Below are 19,397 nucleotides of genomic sequence, written 5' to 3'. Positions count from 1 at the left end.
TCTTCTCAAGCCACATAGAAACACACCTTTGAACTCTTGCTGTTACTTAACACTTTTAGTTTGAAACCTGCAAATTTTATAGCAGGAGAACAGGCAAAAATACCCACAAATCTCCCAAATTCTTTTACACCAGCCCGGAAGAAAGAGTAGGTTCATGAAAAAGCTGTTCCACAGGTGTAGAATAGTAAACTCACTACTAGACTGCAAACCAGATGTTATTTTTTTGATAAAAAAGCCACAGAATGACTGATTGTATTACATTCCCATCTATTTAGAACCATGGCCTTGCAAGTCCAGGTGATGTAACGTTGCTACTGCCAGTAATATATGCCATGGGCTCTGTACCAATTCCAGTACACAGGCTCAGGACTTGTCAGTCTGTGCCTTCACTTGCACTTGTAGCTGTAGCAGGATGTGGCCTGATGGTGCAGTGAGCACAACTGAACTTGCTTAAGGTTACCTTTCTGAAATTGCACAGATGTACTTCTAAAAGAAATTAAATCACGGTGATAAAGGTATAATGGAACTCAGCAACCGTTGCATAATTAAACCTGTGGAACAGAAAGAAAAGGAGTATTAGCAATGGACTGAAATCATACAAAAGCAGCCCCATGTGGAGGAAGTCTGAGAAGGAAGAAAATTCTCTACCATCAATACTCTTCTCTTTCTAGAAAAGGAACTTGACTGCTCACGACTTGCAATAAGAACACTGAAAGGGTGAGCATAACACCCAGTATCTAGAAAAAAAAAATAAAAAATTAATAGTATGAAGTGGATCATTACCAGGAATGAGATGTAATATTATATGTTAGTATAATTTAATTTGGAATAATTATAACTGTTTGTAGTAGTTTGATTAGGCTGGCAAGACATTGATTAGACTGCCAATAAATGCAAAGTGTTCTTTAGCCCACACATTGCAGGTGTTGCACTGCAGAAGACTAGTTGCTACAAAATGGTTCCTTTCTTAAATGCATTACTAATAGCTATTTAAAAATGATCTGTTTTTAACAAAAAATAGAGGTAAAAGTATTTTTTCATGCATGCTCTTAATTAATTAATATAGGTAGCCATCCACAAGTCTTTAAACTACTTTGACAAGCTGAAGTATTTCCTGCACAGAGTAATGCCAGATTACTATTATAAAATGAAATAGGTGATGCTACTGATTTTCTAAAAATTGCTCTAAGCAGCAAATCACTGAAAGACAATGTCAGATATTAGGAAAATACTTGAAATTGAGGCTAAAACTGTTACTATATATTGGTAACAGTTATAATTCTTTTGGATCAAGATTTGGGAATGTCAATAATGTTTTTATTGAATCTCTTATGTTTGCTTGTCAGGCTGCCAGTTTTCATACTATTTCTGATAGTCAGTAAGCTTTGCCATTCAAAAAGTCATCCAAAATTGTTCTACTAAGGGAATATTAAAGTACAGCTCACGCAGATCCATTCCTCACCAGTTTAATCAGTTAAAGGTAATACTGTATATAACAGTATTATATTACAGTATTATAATACCATCTCAGCAGTTCAGTAGCATACCATATGTCAGTACTCACGTGACTGTAGTACAACAGTATGTTAAAAGGTAATTAAATATAGTAGAGAAACAAAGTGTCCCCCATTGTGCTAAGAATTTTCCTAGCAAAATTCACTGAAATGTAAAGAAAGAAGAGGAGAAAAGGTGAAAGTTGTGTCTGTGAACTACTGGATAACAGTTCGCCAGCTGCCCAAATTGTACTCAAGTACTTTGGCACATCTCTAGCTAAAAATTATTATGGTTCAGAGGGTTTGATGTAGACAGGAACATTTGTCAAACTACCAAACTTTTTCAATTTACATTAGTGAAGTTATGAAGCTGAACTATGGCAGTAACTTCCAATAATCTATTAGTTAAAGAAAAAAACCACAAAGCATGTCATGCCTTCAAATCTAGCTATATCTGTAAGCAGATGTGTATATTCAGTAATGTATTTTAAGCATCATTAATACTGATACAGAAAGATACTGCAGTCATCTTTCATAACCATAGGTTTCATGGATGCAATCTGCCTGAACAACCTTCTTCAGCTCAGGGTGTTCATCTGTCTTGTTGAAATGGTTCAGCATTTTCATTTATCATTTGAATGAGATGTGGTAAAACTTCAGCCTTTTTTTTTTCCAAGTTGAACTAGTGTATTTTCATGGACTTTGCTTTCTGAGCCCATTAATAGTAATGATGTTATATGGCTCGCTCTAGTCCTTCCCGTGGGCTGCTTCTCCCATCAGAACAAGTGATAAAAAGGCAAAGCCTTTCTGTATGGAAATGCATGGCTTCACTGGAGTGGGTTGAATGGAGAGCAGAGCAGCTAAGAGCTTCAACAGAATCCACTATATTGCCCAAGCAAAGAAACAAGCAAGCAAGCAAGCACAACCAGAAGAGGGACCTATAAGAAACAGAAATTAACTCGAGTATTTTCTTATCCATTCATGCTCATACACATTCACAGGAGTAAATAATGGAGGCCTTTGTATGGCTTAAACAGGATACTATTTTGAACTGCCTATTCATTGTGTTCTGCTAGATATGTGAATAACAGTGAAAGCTCACAATTCTCCCTGTGCTTTAGGAAATTACCAGCTGTGCCAAATTACCATTACCTTCTGAGCCATGCTGCACCCCAGTCTTAAATGGTTTTCTGGAGGCCATAATAATGATGATCACTGTGCTTTGAAGTGGTCTTCAATTTTTGTACCTATGTGGAGAAAAGGATTAATCAATTTCTTGGGAAACTGTTCAGCTTTCTTCCTTTACTCCAAGAGCTGGGCTGCTGACATCTATATGTAGTTTCTTCCCCACCTTTTAGCTTCAGAGATCAGTTGTCCAAATAAGCTGCACATTTTGTATTTGCTAAGTATTTTTCTTTTGGAGGTCTCTAAATGTGTTGTTATGACACTTGTCTAAGCAGGAAGCCACAGCACAAAAAACATAACTCAAAGGAGGTCAAACCGACACTCAATTCAGGACTGCTCTGACCTAAAATGAGTGAGAGTACTTCAGGTTGTAAACTATAGCAGTGCTGCATGCTCACCCTAGCAAACTCCACTGAATAATTTGCTTCTTGAGTGCCTACAGCATCCAGACATACTGTTATGATGTAATAACAGAAAAAACCCATCTTTTCCACAGTGGACCTAACAATAGAATAACAGAGTAACTACTGATAACAAAACAAAAAAGCAACCATCACACTTCTTTGCTGATCCAAGTAAGATGGGAAAGCAGCACATTCAAATGACTGTATCAGGTAATCAAAATGTATTATAAAACAAAAAAACAAACCAATCCCACCAAATCCTCTAGGCATTCTGTACAAAGTTCCACAAAACAATTGAAATAATAAAAAAGAAAACATTAATTTGCCTCTTGCATATAATGAAGGAAAAAATGGATATGCTCTGGGTTTGCACTTCATATATTGACACTGAATCTCTTTACGAAGAAGCTGAGTGAGGTAGGAGAGGTCTCCTCGAAACCCTGAAGAAAATGCACAGAAAAATGGACATAGATGTCATCCAGCACTGTAGAGAACAGCAACTGATCAAAGTGGAAAGGACCCATTTTCACTTTATCAACAACAGTACAGAGAGGAGCAAAAAAAAAAAAGAAAAAAACCACAAAAAACCAACAAAACAACCTAAAACAGCATCAGTTTTTATTTTTCAATTATTCTCACTTCCATCTGTTCACTTACTTACAACATGGACATATCTTTCCTTTGTTCAGATAGCAGACATTTTTCAGTTAGTTCAGATACAAAAGACTACAGACCAGAAGTGATGCCTGAAGATACCTAGATGACATTAATTAGAACCCATGCTTGGCTGAAGAAAGCCATGGCTGTTGTCTTGGAGTCCAAACAAATTAATCCAGGCTTTTTTTGAGGGATGGCATTATAAATAGCCTTCATATGAATGACTTCTACATGTGAAAAGGTCCTGAAGCTTGAAACCCAAATATATCTGAAGCAGAAAGAAAAAGTGATACCACTTACGTCTTAAGATTACAATCTTAATTTCAGGTTTATAGAACTGTAAGAACCAGATTGCTCAATACTCACAAACCTTAGTTGGTGGGGCTTTCAGAGCAGACACCATAGATATTACACAACCTGCAAAAATGCATTTTGTAAAATATGCTGAATGGGAGCTATGAAAGCATGTTTTTCTTAAGAAGTACGTTAACTAACAGATGGTTAAGGGACTGAAACAGTTGTGTCCAGAGGATGATGAAGAAAACATCAGTGAAAATCTTAAGCAACAAGTAAAACTGAAATATTGCTGCATAGCACTGTGTGTCTAACGTCCTTTTGCAAAGCCAAACAGACACTAAGAGGACTTTTACAGTGAAAAAATGTAGAATCACTCCCAGGCTTTTGATGTAATCATTGTGGAAACCTGCTCTGGCAGGTCCATTTACTCTGAATCCCATGCTCCAGTGTCTGTCAGAGCAGCACTGTCAGAGAGTTGATCAGCAAGATGTTTAATGCAGAGGGGTCAGAATCAATAAGGATTTGCCTCTGACACTATAGTGCTGAAAGCTGCACTTCCTGCAGCAGTTCTTTCAACTAAAAATATATTCCTGATTGCAGGCCACCTCTTATTTTAGCACTAGTCACTGAGATTAAGAAAGCATTCACTGCCAAATATATTGTTTATTTATTATGATTCCAAGTGGGGACAGCAGTGAAGCAATTTCTTTCCTGTGGATTTCAGCAGAATGCAAACTACGTTGAAAGTAAATGCATGCTTTGTTAAAGTGGAAAAGTCCTTACTGTTTAAAGATCAGTTGTTCATAAAAATCGGCATGCATAGTAAGACCTATTGTACTACACCAGAACCAAGGTCCATTTAGTCCAGTGTTCTGTCTGGAAAATGAATGTTCAGGAAAAAGTATATATAAAATAATCATATAGCTATACCTTCTATTTATAGTCTCCCCAGTTCTAAAGATATGACACAGGAAATTCCTGAATCATAGATGGTAATTCTGGAACACTATAAACCTTCACAGGGTATCCTTCAATTAACATCATTAAGATAAATCACTTCTAATGAAACAAAACTAAAAGAGTACCAAATGCCTGGCACTTGTGAGCCAAACATCTGATTATCTTGATTACATTGATAACTTCAAGTAGCCAGAAATCAGTAGGGTAGGTTGGAGATCTAAAATGCAATGTTTTGAACAAAGGGGTCCCATAACATAACTTCTGCTTATAATGACATTACAAAATCTAAAAATGCATTCCTCATATATGGATGTCACTGTATGCCTCATCATGCTTTCCTGAACTACTAGCTTTGGTAAACTAACTGGTACTAAAACTCACAATCATCAGTTTCCAAAACACAAACACAAGCTATATAAAAATGTCCAGTTTTCTTATGATCCAACTTGCTTGTATGAATATACCTCTGTTATTCAACCTTTCCTTCCAGTAAAAATATTTCCCAATATTCTAAAAGTGAACTATAAGCATAATACATACCACAAATTACTGCAGTGTTTGCTTTGATTTTATTTTAGGATAAGGGGAAAAAAGAATTGTGATTTGTCTCAGACAACAGGTACTGTTTTTAAAAGTAGTTTTATAATGAAGGATAACTTTCAAGAACAAAAGTGGGCAGATTATGCAAGAAAAAAGCAACAGATTGTAGCAGGAGGAAGGAGAGAGTGTGTGAGAGTGTTGACCCTAACTAATGGAATATGGATGAATTCAAACTATTAGCTGTCTTGGAGGGAGAGTGTAAGAACAGACTTGAACTGCCCTTCCGTCCACATGGTTGACTTTCCAGAGATGTGAACAATAGCATGAGTTAAATCAGGGTTTGAAGGTCATTAAAAAGACCCTGACCACTCAGGAAAAAATAATAAAAAATAAAGATACATATCAATCAACTGCACAAGGTGTGAGGGAAGGTGATTGCTGAAGTTGAGACAAAGTGGTAAGTAAGAACACTGCTTGGCCAGACACCTAGTTAAATACACAGCTTAGATGACTAAACTGAGGAAGAGCACAAAATAAACCATATATATGTGCATTCAACCTGCTGTGGCCCCTTGCCCCCTCCTCCTCCCCACCCCTTCAAGAAAAAAACAAGCAAATAACCAAAGCACCTATCCCAGAACAGTAAACTCCTATGAAAACCAACTTAACCCCAAATCCTAAGACTTCAAAGAAATTATTCAGGTACTAGTGGCTTTTGAGGGATTAATGTCTAAATAAAATATGGTGTGGAGAGTTTGGCAGAGAGTTTAGAGAACTACTAAAAAAAGGAAAAACTCATTTTCTCCTTTTTTCACAAGACTGTAAAGCATGGTGCCTTTACTTATCCAGTATCCCACTTTATCATCTCTGCAGTAAGAAATTCACCTTTCCCTTCTTCCCATACACGGTAACTGAAATGAGGTATAGCCCAACAACATATACTTTTCTTCCCTTTTATCAAAAGAAAAATGCCAATGCTTTGATAACCTGAAAGGGGCAAAAGACTGTTTTCATTCTTCATGTCACAAAAGATCAGCCAAACTACATGGATCACATATTTGCAGTCTTCTCTTTTCTAAATTCTTGTGGCTAATCCTCCTGCAATCCATATAGATATGTCTAACATAATGAATGTTAGCAGACTGCATGTAGGTAATTTCAGAGACCAGTTGCTGCCTCTGGAAGGGAGAGATTACATGTTGCATCACCCTATGCCTTAATTCCACATTTTTTTTCCAGAGGCTTGTGTTTAGCTGAAGCTAATAATCTGGTGGGGCACAAGCTATCTGGCAACATTAAATTTTAAACATTTAAAGAAAAAAAAAAAGCAACATAAAACAAGTTAACATCTTCCTTGGATACTGAACAGTAACTCTGCATGTCCTAAATCATGAAGATTTCTCGGATGCAAATTTTTGAGGTCTCAGGTAACTTCAGATTTGGAGCAGAAGGGGCAGACATAAAGAAGCAGCCCGTGAAGGATTGCAGAGAGGAGCAGATGTGGATCTGCAGCTGTGGAATACTCTGCTCTGCAGGTCTTTCCCCTTCTTGAATATGTTACTTGTAGAGGTGCATCCAGCTTCCCACATCTGCTCAGCACTGGGCAGAAGTGGGGCAGGGAATGGAACCAGGGGAGCTTCCAGCAGCTTCTCACAGGAGCCACCCCTGTGGTGTCCCCAGCTTCCAGAAAAACACAGCACAAACCCAAGATATAAGTTCTGCAGCACTTAAATAGTAATCTACAAATAAATTTCTGGAACACACATAAGTTTAAATATAGTTCGGATGTGGTTTTACTTTTAATATTAATTTTTCAAGTTATTAATGATACATCTTTTTCTCCTTAATCCAAATTACTAGATAAAACCAGTTACAAAAAAAGGCAGTGACAGATAAGAGATCTTGAAGAAAGAGCTGGGGTTATTTATAAACATACTTATCAATAATACTCCTTATTTCACTCCAGACATTTTAAGACCCTCCTCCTTAGAGGGACAGTGCTTAGCACAAAGCTTCTACTTCATATTTGCAGCCCAATATTAAAAAGGGCTCAGGCAAAGAAAGGCTGACTGCTGTGGAAAGAAACACGGGTTGCAACTACATGGTACTTTACGGGCAGTTGTAACTGGCTTTGTCTGCACTCCAGGCTGGCTGGATGTAAGCCAGCAGCTGACCAGAAGATGCCGAGCACAATTAACATGGCACTGAGTTTGAGCTAACAAACCTTGCTGGGAGACAGGGCTTTCAGGCTCATGTGGCACTTTGGCTCAGCGCTGTGCTAACAGAGCTACATGGCTTCCAGTTCAGAGCTGGCTTCTATCCAGCTGGTTCAGAAAGTAAGCAAGGACAGCTGGCAATTGCTCTGAGCATGGACAAGATTTACTAGCAACTACCACTGCCTGCAGAAAACAAAACCAGCAGAGATTGTGCACTGAGCAGGACCTTCTGCTTTTGCTCCTCTCCATCCAGGAGAGATGATTAGGTACTTGCAAGGCAAGTAGAAGGTAAAAACAAGGGCAGATTTTCATCCGAGAAGGGATCCCTAAATGTACTGCTACTGTCAATCTTCAGTGACTAAATCAATTATGCTGCTCTCTGTGATATTGCAAACATAACTGCCCTGTGTTCATAGAAGAAAATGGCACAAGTATTCTTGTGCTTGAGGGATATGGTGCACAGAAAGACCACATCTGCCTGCAACAACATTCAGTCCCCAGATCTGCTTGCACCATCAAGGTCTGAGTTCGTGAAACTCAGCCTATGGGCTGCAGAAAGCATGAAAACTCAGTGAAGTGCATAAATCCAACTTTCCAGCTGAAGGGCTGAAGTAGACAGGTGAAAGACAGTCTAATGCAAGGCTCAGTTTATAACACTTACTGTACACATATCAAGAGGTAAACTCAGAAATAGCATGTAATTCCTCTTACTCTGAAGCAAATGTCAAAACATATAAAGTTCATGAGCTCCAGTCATATCTTCTCAGTTTCGAGGTGACAGAGGTTTGCTTTCAACAAACTTGTACAAATTTTAGAACATCTCAAAATAAACCAAAAATTTCTAATGAAACAAAAATGAAAGTCAAAACTGAATCAAGTCAAGGTTAAAGACATATATTCATAACTTAGAACGGGGGTGTATTAAGATTCCTCACTACAGCATGCTACTACAGTGGGTTTAATATAAAGCAGTTGTACAAATCATGGATCTTGACCTAGTTTAAGTTCCTTTTAAAATTCCCTCCTGCTTTTCACTTCTTTCTTTATCTGTGCGTAACTTTTCCTACAACAACTTCTTTGAGATTCCCTCCTTCCCCCTATTACACCCACCCCAGATACAGGAGGAAGGTAACTGGTTCATGAATCCCCTTGGTTGCATTAAGGTGAAACAACACCCATTATTTAATAATTAGCTTTAATTAGAACTACAGAAGAAATAATTAATAAAGACTGATACTTCACTAGCCAAGAAAACCCGATCTTGGTTAGTGACAAACTTGGCTGCAGTGACAATAATATTGTGAAGTCTGGGAAGAGATCCCATGGGAAGCTTCAATGGAGGGTAAAGGAGCTAATGAGTGTTGGGAGATTTTCAAGAACATTCTCCTAGATAAGCAAAACCAGTTCATCCCCTCTAAAGGCAAGGGAAATAGGCAGAGCAAGTGACCCCCATGGCTTAAATGTGAGCTTCTGGGCCTGCTCAGAACCAAAAGGGAAATGTAACAGAGGTTGAAAAGTGAAATTTTCCCAGTTAAAAATTACAAGGCCATTACCAGATTATGCAGAGAAGCAAATCTTTTTGGTCCAGAATTGGGTTGGTGGTCACAATTTCCCACTCCTTTCTTAACCTTTCCCCGAGTTACTGCAGATTTTGCTGGCTTCATGCTGTGTGTCCCAATGTTTCCCTTGTTGTCTCCCAAAGTTCCCCTCCAGTTTAGTTCTTGTAACTCTTCAAGGCTGTTATACAGGCTTGTAGTAATCCTCAACAATCTTCCTTTTTTTTCAATCCCTGCCTTTTTCAAGAGGTTTGTTTCAGAGAAGTCTGTGTGAGTCCTTGAGGCATTCTCCTATTGCCACCCCACACCCCTAGCAAACAGCTCTTTTTTTTCAGGGGTTCGTAAGCTGCTAAGAGTGTCAGGACCAGTACCTGGGAGGACCTGTCCCTTCATTTGTTTCCAACACTCTCCAAAGAAAGTAGATTTCCTTAAACAGAAGTTGGTTTTCTTCCAGCATATTGGGTATTCTTGTCTCTAATTAGGAAGTTGTGGAAATTAATTTAATATGTAATCATCAAAAAACAAACATTGATTATTGTATTAAATAGTTACATAAAATACAAGAATCTCAGTATTACTGGTATTAAAGAAAGGATACTGACTTCAATAATTTCAGTATGTGCAGATAAAATTAGATAACCTTCATCCATCCTATGAGCACTCTAAATCTGACAAGAAAGTCTTTGAAGCTGACATTCTTTTTGACATTATTCTGACTCCAGTAGAATAAAAATATTACTTAGCACTTACCTAGCACTTTTTATCTTCAAAGCACTTTGCAAACATTATAATTAATCCTGACAACAACCTGGTGAGACTTGTAAGTCAGTCTCTCTAGGTGATACATATGAGAAACAAAGAGAAATTACTTACCTAAAAATAAGTGAGGAATAAAGCTTGTAAACTTCTTATTCCTGGCTCTGTGCTTTAATCACATCTACAGACAGCATTTTGACCCCTATTTATTACTGCTGTTGCCCCATTATAATGTATTTGTCCTGGTTTGGTCAATAATGGGGCATTTTAGTCTTAAATCATAAATGGTAAAAGAAACAAAGGAGAATTAATATATTCATGTGCTGAATATAATATAGAACCTCATCTGAGCACTGTGGATACATTATGAATGTTTTCAATAGTAATGGTATCTACATATAAATACAAACAAGAGCAATAGACTCAAGATCAATGTGAACTAATCAAATTTCAGTGTACTGAAAACTATTACAATTTCCATTTCCTTTTAAGGTCAGATTTTCTACTCTTTGAAATACTGCTATAATTTCCTTATTGCATAAATCTGCCATTTTTTCCCTGCCTATGCAAATATTTTTTTTTTAAATCCAGCAGTACAAAAGGCACAAGGAAGGCAGCTCAGAATCCTTTTTGCATTGGTTTAGTCCCTGCTTGACACAAAGCTGGCATGCCTAGATCAACTCTACTTTTTCAGGAAAACAGTTGGAAAGCTCCTGCAGTAGGAACTCATTTTAGGTAGTAAGTGGCAACAGCCTTCTTTCTGCCCCCTCTGCATTTGAGGACCAAGGCCAGGGAATGAAATTTGGTTTCTTTCTTCTTCAGTGGATGTTGATGTAACTGTCCATGATCACACCCACATCACTACAGGACAGAGCATAGTGCAGTATGACAGCCTACAACCCAAATATCAAATTATCCTAAAGAGAACCTGTAAGTGGGAAAGTCTAAGACTAATCTTCTGCCTGACCAGTGAGAATAGATTTACTATCATTTACTCACTTTTATGCCCATGTGACTCTGTAGGTGTCAAAAAATGGTACAGAATAAAACCTCAGAAATACAGAGGAAATGCATGACCAGTAGCTTCCACTGAGAATATGTCTGAATGTAAATGAGAGATGTTTGTAGGAACTAAATCAGTGTAGAAAACTTGTGTTGATTGTGGCTTTACAATCATAAAGTCAGAATCATAGAATCACAGGATGTTCTGTGTTGGAAGGGATCTTGAAAGATCCTCTACTCCAAATTCCCTTCCTTGGGCAGTAAGGTAATTCATATCAGGTTGCTGATGAACCTGAGTTTGAATACTTCCAATGATCAGGCATCCATAATTTCTCTGGGCAGCCTGCCCTAGTATTTCACCACACTTACCATAAAAAATTTCTCCATGTCCAATCTAAATCTACTCTTTTTCAGTTAAAAATGGTTACTCCTTCTACTATTACAGGTAGTGGTAAAAAGACTCTGCCTTTCTTATAAGGCCCCTCTGAAGTACTGAAAGGTCTCCATGGAGCTTTCTCTTTTCCAGGCTGGACAACCACAATTCTCTCATCATGTCCTCACAGGAGATGATTTCCAACCCTCTTTTGTGGCTCTCCTCTGGACCAACTCTAACAGGTACATATCTTTCTTGGACTGTGTACCTGTAAAAGCCCTTATTAGTCTTTGCATCCCTTGCCAAACTCAGGTCTGTGTTTTAGTTCTCCTAACCCCATCCCTATACATCCAGTGTCCCTATATTCCTTCAAGATACATGTCCCTAGTGTCACTGCCTGTGAAGGAAGGCTATCTATAGCCAGAGGATAAAGTAAACTTCAAAATTTACAAATGTACTTTCCATGGATTCAATCTATGACACATTTCAGACCCTGAAGTGAGGGCAAGCTGTGGCTTTTAATGTATTCTTGCTAACAGTATTGGAATTATCTACATCTATGAATAAAAAAAATTATATGAATAAGTTAATTTTGCAAGTAATCTCATTTTATATCTCCAATTGATATGACTTCAGACACAACATAAGTAGCAGATTCATCCCTAGTTTCTTATACAAAATGCAGAGAAACATGAATGTAATCTTCAAAAGCTGATGTGTAGAGAGAGAACTATGCAAAGTCAAAGCATCCATGACAAGGCTTTTAAGCCTTGAGCCTTTCAGGAACAATTATATACTTAAGCTGGTTGTCCTTCACTTGGGAATTACAGCAATGAATAATCACCCGGAGTTCGGCACCTTTTAAAAAACATAAAAGGATTAGTTTTTCCTATCAAAGGACAGCCAAAGGAGGAGGTGATGCTGGCACAGTTTCATCTAGCAGTACATGCACAGTCACCCTGAATGTAATTAATTTCTCTCCTTTACCAGAGAATATTTGAAACACTGTTCTACCTGCCCTACAAAATGCCTTAGCTTCCAATCTAACACCTGTTATGGGACACAGCATGTGATGTTGTAGCTACTTTTTTATTTTTTAAGATAACTATCAGTTGAGCCACACAAAAGAAGTGTGATAATTGTAAAATACTGTTTGTGTAAAGAACAGACCACATTGTAACCCACATCTTCATGTTTTAAGTGCTGCAGCCAGACTAGGCTAAAAATGGGGTGGTGGGACACTACCAGCTTCTTCTTAACTCTTATTGGCTTAAATGAGGTCCTACTACAATGCAGGTACATATCTGGATATAGTATTAAGATAACTGTTAGGTAAGAGTCAGCATGGGACACAGCAGTGGGACCAACTACTACTGCAGCTTAGCATCAGCCTGAGGTGAACAGGGGGCTTCCCAGAGCCCCAGGAAGGGTGCTGCAAGCTGAGGGTGGCTCCATAGGACAGGGAAGGGCTGAGGTCTCAGCCAGAAGGGTGAGCTAAGATCAGTGCTTCAACTCAGGCAGAACTGGTAAGAAAAGAGGCTTCAGTACAGACAGTAGCTTGCAATGGGTACTAAGACCCTTCTCACAGATAAGGGACTACCCACATTAAGGGTGTGCAGACTGATCACCTCTCATGTCAGGTGGCTGAGTTGATGGAAACAGATAAATGGCTGCATAGTATTAGAGTAGCCAATTCTGAGATAGACGGCTTCAAGATTTTGTAATGGTAGCAGAGAACACTGAGAATTAGCCACCTCGACCCTGGTAACCCATAAAATGAGGGTTCTGCCACAGTCTCCATCCTCCAGCATTCTAACCAGTAACAGAGATGAAGCATTAGAAACTACAGACAACCCCTAGCAAGGTCCAAAAGAAGCAACTGTACCAGCAGCACGTAATGGGTACTGAGAAAATACATGTCATGTGCTCTTAGTGGGTGACTTCTCTAAAGGCACTGAGGTGCCCATATGCTGGCCTCACAGGGAGTTGTGGGCTGTGTCCTGTCTTCTAGGAGCTAAGGGTCCTTATGTTGCTGAGCGGGTACCTCAACTTATTAAAAACATGGATTACTATCCATTGTTACTCTTTCATGTGGGCACAAATGACACAGCAACCCACAACCTGGACAGAATCACAAAACACTAAAAAGCTCTGGGGCAACAAATGAATGAAGAGTTGAGAGTTCGTTTGTGGGTAAGAATAAAGGGACAGGCAAACACGATAGATACTGCTGTGGCTGTCTACTACAGGCCACCTGATCAGGATGAAGAATCTGATGAGGCCTTCTGCAGACAGATGAAGGTAGCCTCACAATCACAGGCCATGACTCTCATAGGGCACTTAATTATGATGACATTTGCTAGAAAGTCTACACAGCCAAGCACACACTGTCCAGGAGGCTCCTGCACCACCTGTGTCGAGAAGTAATCAGCAATGCACTGCAGAGCCAATAAGGAAAGGGGTGCTGTGGGGTTGTGTACTGACAAATAAGGAGGGACTCGTTGAGAGTTTGAAGGTTTTGGGAAGCCTAGGCTATAGTGACCATGGAATGATTGAGTTCAGGACCATGTGCATTAGCCACAGGGCAACAAGCAAAATCACAGCCCAGGACTTCAGGAGAGAAGATTTTGACCTCTTCAAGGATCCGCCTGGTAGGGTACCATGGAATAAAGCTCTGGAATGGAGAAGAGCCCAATATTCAAGGATCATCTCCAAACCTAGGAACAAGGCATCCCAACAAAGAGGAAGGCAGGTAAGAATGTGAGGAGACTTGCATGGATGAACAAGGAATTCCTGGACATTAAGGCCTTGGAGCAAATCGAGAGGAAGGCCATGCAGATGATCAGAGGGTTTGTGCACCTCTCCTCTGAACACAGGCTGAGAGATTTGGGGTTGCTTAACCTGGAGAAGAGAAGACTCCAAGAAGACTTTACAGCAGCCTTCCAGTATCTAAAGGAAGCCTACAGGAAAACTGGAAAGGGACTTTTTACAAGGCCATGTAGCCTTAGGACAAGGGGAGTAGTTTTAAACTGGAAAATGAATTTCAAGGAATAGTGTCAAAACTGGAGAAGGGTAGATTTAGGTTATATATTAGGAAGAAATTCTGTAGTGTGAGGGTGGTGAAGCACTGGAACAGAGAAGTTGTAGTTGGAAGTGTTCAAGGCCAGGCTGGATGGGGCTTTGAGCAACCTGGTCTAGTGGAAGGTGTCCCTGAACATGGCAGGAGGGTTGGAACTAGATGATCTTTAAAGTCCCTTCCCATCCAAACCGTTCTATGGTTCTGTGAGTCTATGAACAATGTTTGATAATGAGAGAAGGCAATGAAAAAGGTACCAGAACACCTGATTAAGAAAAAAACATCTAATCCAGATTTTTTTGCCTCTTATTAACACATTATGGATTATTGTTAAGTATTATTGAAGTTTTATAGGTTAATATAGCTCCGCCCCCCTCCCTCCCCCCCCCCCCCCCCCCCCGGGTTTTGCAAACTCACAATCTGGAACTAAAAAACCTAACCAAACAGAAACTGAAGGACACTGAACAGATCAAAGTCAAACTACAAAACTACAATGCATTTCCCTAAATGAGATTCCTCTGTACCCAATCACAGCCACTCCTCTGAAAAGGAATTGTAAGAGTAGAACAATGCTAAGGTAGTTGTTTGGCTCCCACAGCTAAGGACAACCTTATGTAAAGCCTAAATGATGACTTAAGAGAATAACACCAGACATTTGCCTGCCCCATATTTTTTTTGGTATACTTTTGTCTCCAACACTGCTTTTAACTTTGTCTAGTTTTACAAGTATAAATTGGACTGCTTTTACTTCTCTGAAGGTAATTAATCAAAAAAGTAGCAGTAAATGCCTGAAATTCAGAGAAAGTATGGGGACTGTGGAAGCAGCTTCTGTTATAGCACCACCAGAGCCATGCATGTAATATTACATAAATATATAATACTATAATATTACAGTTTCTAATATAATACACAGTATTGTCATAACGTAATAACCTATATAATCAGAGTATTATGTGACATAAAACAGAATATTCATATCAAATGTTTTGCATGTTAGGACTTTGTAGAGGATAAGACTGATTATTCTTGGAAGTTGTTTGCATTTTTTTTTACTAGAATAAAAGTATTTCTTCAAGGTACAGAATCTTTGTTTACTTTTTATGTGAAGCATTTATGAAGCAATTCCCTTTGCTGTATATATTTTGCATAAATGCTTGTTGTTGTGGTGTGTTTTTTTTTAAGATAGCACATGGAATTTGCAAAAAAGGCAAATAAACTACCTTTATAGAACATATTGCTTGCTCTCTTTCTGTAAATCCCTAGAATCTAATTAAAAAAACCCATACTTAGAAGCTCAAAAGCATATATGCACTCACAACATAATTGCAAACACACAGACAAGTGAAGCAGATAGACAAATGCAGGAAAAGCAGAATCATTTACACAGAACGATGCAGACTCATTGTATACTGGAAGAAGAGTAGTGGAGATCTGTAAATAGTTGCATTTCAGTGCTCTCATTTCAACATTTGCATGCAAAAGTAATACAGCATTAGCATAAATACTCTGCATCATTGCATTAATTGGTGGGGCAATATAAAACTAATACATTCCAAAAACATATGTAGACATAATTTCTGCAATAATGCCAAAGATAAAAGAGGGCAAAAATAACAACAAAAGATCTAAAAGATTTTCTGAAGGAGGAAGGTTAAAATTTGAGTTCAGCAAAGTTTTGATCTCTAGCTGCCTCTTTTATATTCTTCAGCCTCCTATACACACAGAAGAAATTTAGAGATGAATGCTGTAAGAAAAATTTCATAGTAGGTGTGTATATCATATTAACTATTGTTATTTATTTACCTCAAAAACTATTCCACTGGAGGCACCGGTTTACTGTGATTAAAAAAAAAAAAAAAAAAAAAAAAAGCAGTAACTTCTACAAATTACCTAGCTATTCCTCCAGCATCAGGGAATACTAGTAAACATAAAGCCTTTGGGTCTATGTTGTATTCCTTTTAGAACAGACAGCTGGGGAGAAAATAGATTCAAACTGCTGTAATTCTTCAAAAGTGCCAAGATCTAGCTGTTCAGCCTGGAGAAGAGAAGGCTCCAGGGAGACCTTATAGCAGCCTTCCAGTACAAGGGGGCCTACAGGACAGCTGGAGAGGGGTTTTCACTATAGAGAGAAGTGATGGAACAAGGGGTAAGAGCTTTAAACTGAAAGAGGGCAGATTTAGGTTAGGTATCACGAAGAAATTGTTCACCATGAGGGTAGTAAGACACACTGGAATAGATTGTCTAGGGAGGCTGTTGATGCTCCCTCTCCTGGAAGTGTTGAAGGCCAGGCTGGATGGGGCTTCCTGTAATCTGGTTTAGTGGGAGGTGTCCCTGCCCATGCAGAGGGGTTGAATCTTGATTATCTTTAAGGTTCCTTCCAACCCCAACATGGGGTTGGAATACATACAAATACATTCAATCTATGATTGTATGATTCTATTATTCTATCATCTTTAAGGGAAAGTCAGATACAGTTTAGACATTTTCAGGCTTCTTTCTAAAATACTGAAGGCAGACGAGTCACTGGGCTGTGCCAGCAAAGTGAAAATCCATCTTTGCTTTCCTGGTCCTATTCAACATTGGAAAGTGGTAAATATTCAGTTTTGGGTTTTTTTGTTTTTTTTCCTACAATTGATATTTGCAAAGCAAAATTGAAGTTCAGTGTCTCTGTTTTCTGTACTCAGGTATCTCTCATGTCTCAGTATCAGAATATAGGGTTTTTTACCAACTATTTCTACCACTCCGCTTCTGGGAAGTTGTTTATTTCTGAAAACAAAATAATCATGATGGTTTTAAAGAAAAAAATGTGATAGAGCACCCAGTATAGTTCTTAAGGGTTAATTTCTGACCTAGATGTAGAGTAAATGCTGCCAAGATATCCCTGAGATTTTTCTGGGTGAGCCTGGGTGTTTAATTCTGCCAGTCTCCCAAATCCCCTTCATCTTGCTGGGTATGAATGCTACTTCACATTTGAAGATGCCACTTTATGAAACAGCATAGTGCTTGCAAGGATAAATGAGCCATGCAGCACAGCTGGGGTTGTTAACACATCCTCGCACCAAGCCTGTATCATACAGATCATACCCACAGGTATCATACAGATCAGGCCCACAGGTAAGCTGACTGCACAGCTGAAGAAGCATCAAGATGAAGCACCTCTAGTCTAGTCCATCATTTTTTTCCCACCGGATGCTATGTATGTTGAAGAACAAGTCTGCATTCTGGTACCAAAATAATAGTATCCCCAATATTAACCTCAAGGAAAAAAAAAAAAACAAGCAACAGAAAAACACAACCAACAAACAAAAGAATCAACAAAGCAACTAGTTCTGTTAAAAGCAGTAAATCTAAACCTACTTCAAACTGATAAGTCTGTGCTCATACAGAATTACATAATCCAACACAAATATACATATTCAGCAGTCTATATGATGCACAGTTACGGTGATATAAGTCAGACTGGCACAAAAATTAAGCAAGACACTGACACAGTACTTGTTTAAGCTGTATATTCCATATGGAAGTGAATGTGCCCTGCCAGTGCTTCATGTTGGCAAGCAGCAGTACAGCTACGCTAGCACATTCCTGAGACAGAGCCAACCATTTTAGCTGAAACTCTCTGCAACTGAATTATGAGTTTTCTTATGGCAAACAGGAAAGGCTAATGCTTCAGGGGGTGACATCCATGCTGCACTGTTTTTACTACAGTGAATTGGTTTTATTTATATCACTGGCTCCAGGGGCAGTGAACTTGGTATTAGACAAGAAATCGTGGCATCGTTTTACTGCACAGCAGCCCTTTCTGATTAGAAAGCACCCAAGGTATGTTTGAAATGTATTGGCCTTCATTTCTCCATCACTGCTGCAGTTGCAGTGCAACCTTCTGTGAACAGAGCTTTGCCTCATTTCTCTCATGCTAGAGAACAGAAATAAATCTGCTTCAGAAAAAACAGAGAAAACGCAGCCAGCCGCACCTTTAAAAACACAGAAGGACTCAGGGCCTTAGGTATTTATCGGTTCTTCACCCATTTCTTCTGTGTATATACTGGACCATATTTTTAAGCGATACAAACGAGTAAAACTCCTTGTAAGGGCAGATTACATTTCACAGTAGTAGCCGAGAACTGCCTCTTTCTATCCTGCTCGAACCCACAGGTTTGCAGCCTGCAGCAGCAGTTCTCCCACCGCCCTGGGCTGCTGCCTTTGCCCCCACACCACAAGCTTCTCTCCGGCTTGTTCTCCCTCCTGTCTGCCCTCGCTACGCTGCTTCCCACTCCAGGACGACTCCATCTCCTCAGCTCAGGGGCACATGCTGTTCTCTGCGGGCAGGGCAGCAGAGGCAAACTTTCAGATTTTATTCCTTTCCCTGGCTCTGCCCTCCCTGCCTCCCCAGGAACTACTTGGATGTTTTACACCGTGTCCCGCCGTCCCCCTACCCTGCGCTTCGCCGCTGCCTGTGCTGTAGGGGTGCTACTCCGCAACACCCCGACACAGCAGTCGGAACCGGGGATGGCAGGGGAGGTGGGGGACAACCCCAGGGTCACACAGCTCCCGGACAAGCCCTCGGCGTGACACTCACCTGGAACCCCATCCCCATCCCAAGCCAGCGGCACCCGCCCCACCAGGAGAAGGCACCAGCGCCACAGCGGCCCCTCGGAGGTTGCTAGGCAGCCTGGAGTCTCCTAGCAACCAATAGCAGCAGAGCCTGCCCCGAGAGCAGCCAATCACAGCTGCAGTGGTGCAGCGTGCGGGCATGGGCGGACATTTTACAACGACGGCGTCGGGGCTTGGGGCTCACCTCGTAGTGTGCTCTCACTCCCTGGTCGGGGACTTTTTGGGGAACAGGGTGCTTCCGAACACGCTGCAAGGCCAAAATTCCTAA

The 19,397-nt window shown here is 39.7% G+C and overlaps 1 long non-coding RNA gene across 1 annotated transcript; it reads right to left on the bottom strand.

Annotated features, from left to right (window-relative positions):
- Positions 1-202: 202 nt before the first annotated feature.
- Positions 203-19,187, bottom strand: LOC139793723 (uncharacterized). Its single transcript, XR_011724747.1, has 3 exons — positions 19,095-19,187; positions 2,646-2,740; positions 203-551 (listed from the first exon to the last, which is right to left on the bottom strand). It is a non-coding gene; the product is annotated as an uncharacterized lncRNA (long non-coding RNA).
- Between the last annotated feature and the right edge of the window lie 210 nt (positions 19,188-19,397).

Source organism: Heliangelus exortis, chromosome 2 (assembly GCF_036169615.1).
Source record: "Heliangelus exortis chromosome 2, bHelExo1.hap1, whole genome shotgun sequence".
Classification (NCBI taxonomy): domain Eukaryota; kingdom Metazoa; phylum Chordata; class Aves; order Apodiformes; family Trochilidae; genus Heliangelus; species Heliangelus exortis.
The sequence above is the reverse complement of the archived record's forward strand: the minus strand, read 5'-3'. Positions and strand labels throughout refer to the sequence as shown.